The sequence below is a fragment of the Peromyscus eremicus genome, chromosome 18 (genome assembly GCF_949786415.1).
Source record: "Peromyscus eremicus chromosome 18, PerEre_H2_v1, whole genome shotgun sequence".
Taxonomy (NCBI): Eukaryota; Metazoa; Chordata; class Mammalia; order Rodentia; family Cricetidae; genus Peromyscus; species Peromyscus eremicus.
Genome location: NC_081434.1, coordinates 41,101,285 through 41,104,561, shown reverse-complemented (window position 1 = coordinate 41,104,561; position 3,277 = coordinate 41,101,285). Strand labels below are relative to the sequence as shown.

General features: G+C 35.9%; 1 long non-coding RNA gene across 1 annotated transcript; it reads left to right on the top strand.

Moving 5' to 3' along the window:
• The first annotated feature begins 1,628 nt into the window (after window positions 1-1,628).
• Window positions 1,629-2,746, top strand: LOC131894970 (uncharacterized). Its single transcript, XR_009375066.1, has 2 exons — window positions 1,629-1,986; window positions 2,479-2,746. It is a non-coding gene; the product is annotated as an uncharacterized LOC131894970 (long non-coding RNA).
• Window positions 2,747-3,277: the final 531 nt, after the last annotated feature.

The window sequence follows — 3,277 nt, the reverse complement described above, 5'->3', positions numbered from 1 at the left end:
GTTATGTCAGCCAGACCAAATAATAGTTTATAGTTTACAGATTATTCATGCCAAAATTTGTCTTTTGTTATGGTGGACTTCAAAGCTTTTGTAATCCTTAATTAAACATACATGATGAATGACAATATGATGATGGAATTTAGGCACACTGTAACTTTCAGTGACTAAAACTAATGAAATGCTAAGAAAGCCCTTATAATGTTTAAATTTTATGCAGATTTATTTGCATCAACTTTATAAAACTCAGATTTCTTACGTGGTCCAATTATTTTATATACTGGTGTTAATCTTTTATGATTCTAGGTTCTAGAATGACTTTATAGTACTTATAATTTATTTAATTACAATCCTTTATTCTTATAACTGAGAGTGTAAGAACGAACTGACATCATGTATAGCATACATGCAACCCTCTCTGCCTCTCTGGTTCCATAAAACTCAATAGGGAAATTTTGAGAGAATACTTTTAAAATTCCACATATGTATTTATAGGGGGAGGTATGTGCACAGGAGAGCAGTTCTCACAGAGATAAGGAGAAAGCTCCAGATTTCCTGGAACTAGGGATATTGGTGTTTGATTATGAATCACTGTGATGGGTGATGGGAACTGAACTCAGGTTCTTTGAAAGAGTACAGTGTGTGTTTTTCAGTGAGGCCACTCTAGCCCCATCATTCAAACATTTTAAGAGAAGTTTAGAAGATAGTAAAAATGTAGTCATTATGTTTAGTTTTATAAAAATCTATAAGCCCTTATGCATATAAGTAATTCTTTTTCTGTTTTGTTACTTCTAAAATTAATCTTATTATTCTGTACATATTAATTATACAAAGTCACTAATTTGTTCATATACATCCCCTCACTACCCTGTTATACTCCCTCCATCTAAAATATGTGCCCTCACGCTTCCTCAAAAATTTTCCTCCTACTATGATATTTTTTCTAGATTCCATTTATGAGAGAAGGTATGGGATATTTGTATTTTGGAGAATTGTCTATTTCTTAAGTTTGATGATACATAGTTGTAACAATTTTCTTGAGAATTATATAATTAATTTTTTCTATAGTTTTTCTTTCTTTATTGAATTATCTTGCATTATTTATGTATAACATGCTTTCTTTATCCATTAGTGTATTGGTGGTCTTCTAAGCGCATTCCATAAATCATCTGTGTTGTAGGTAGCACAGTGATAAAAATTATACACAAACCCACATACACACATATACATGATTCAGTATAGTGAGTTCACTTTTAGAAGTAGGCACACCCAGGAGTGACACAGCTAGTATGTCTTTGTTAAATTTTCATTTATAACCATCATTATAGCATCCACAGTACCCAGGATGTTTTATTTTACAATAAACATAGCATATATGATCTTTTTTACACTTCCTATGCAGCATTAAAAAATTAGATTTGGTGAAAATTGTAATCATTAAAAAGACACTTAGAGCTGGAATTACGGGGCAATCTAAATATTATTCATCACCAAAGGATCATTTGTCCTCTTCTGTGTTTCCATTTTTTTTTTTTTATTTTACTAGTGTGAGAATGGGTCTGGGGACCCAAGAAAATGACCACATAATCTGTAGCTTTTAAGCCAGGCTGTAATTCCTGCTGCAAATTTATTTTAATGCAAGTGGCTGCCATGCCTTCCTTACTCTGAGTGGTCAGAGCTTGACCTCATATTACTGCATGGCTGGTTCCCTCAAAGTGGTCCACTTGGTAAGCAGAATGCACTTGTGAGTACCTAGTATAACTTTGCACACATATTTGTATCTCACATGTATGTTGGCATTTGAGATACTGTCTCAGATATGGTCATTATGAAAAATTGTTTTCAGCATGCAGAAAATGAAACTCTGCTCTTTATCTTCTACCATACGCAAGCTCTGCACCAAATGCATCATAGATGTCAAAATGAGACCTGATACCCTGAAATTGTCAAAAGTCACAGTAGAGAAAATACTCCCACTTCCAAGAACAGGTAAGGGATTTCTGAGTAGGACTCTCATCCAATAGTAAATGAGGCCAAAAATCAACAAATAGGATCTTATGAAATGATGACTCTTTATTTCAGCATAAGCAAACATAATTGAAGTGGTGGCTACAGAATATGAGAAAATCACTGGTGCAATAGTGACATGGGAGTCACTGTTGAATTAACTTCCTTCTGATCTCGTGAGGCCTGCACTATAGGAAGGAATTAATACCTAGTACTGTGTACCTGGTCAAAAGTCACTGGCTTGACAGGTCATAACCCTTAAGAGGATGCTACTATTGTTATTTTGTGTAATAGCAACTGCTTTGTAAATATTTCTGTTTCTACAGCTAGATCTCTTCAGCTCTCAGTCTTGGTCAGAGGTCCTTCTTTCGGTAGTGGGCATCAGTGAATGCACAGCCTCATAACATTAGAATGTTGAAGTGACCATGAATGCTCATTGCTAAATGGAACCTGTAGATTAACCACTTCTGTTAGACATAGGAAACATCGTGGAAATGGGCCCTAAGTGTCCTGACTGAGCGTGAGGGGAACTGCTGTGACATGCTGTCTTTTGGACATGACATAAGCCATTGCTCACTCACAAGAGCTGTGATCACCTGAAGCTTCAGGTGACCATGTTCGGGACTGACTGTGAACATACCTATCTGTCCTGAACCAGACAGCTGGAAGAGGCAGTCTGCTGGTGGAAGACAAAGCCTACTAAGCCTTTGTCTCAGTACGGAAAATAAAAAGGAAGCCAGAAGTTGGCCATTTATATTACTTATCAGTTACCCTTTACCTGTCTGCCTTCCAGGAAAGACTGTGTAATTCCTATTCCCTCAAATTAATGAGTTTATTGAGGTTAATACGGGAGAATAGGTATGGAATTAATTATAAGAATATGAATAACTTTAATGTGTGGTATCACAAAGTCTCACATTAGAATGGGTGACTCATGAAGACTAGAACTCTGAATGTGTCTGCATGACTTGTTTGCAGCTGAATGAGACAGAGTGTCTCATTTCTTCAGTTCTCCTTAGTTACTACCTATTTAACCTTGGGAGTAGAAGGGCCTTGTTAATCCTGTAAGTTTCAGCTTTCCCAGCCATAGTTTAAATTGCTGGTTATTGTGAACCTCCATAGAACTTTCTGAGACTTAAGGAAATAGCCCTACCCAGGGAAGAGCACATCAGTTGGATACTCAATATCAAATGATCAATCTTGAAAACATATATTCTAGCTATACAGAATGATTGGTTTACATTTAGGAATATATAACTGCATGCATATACAC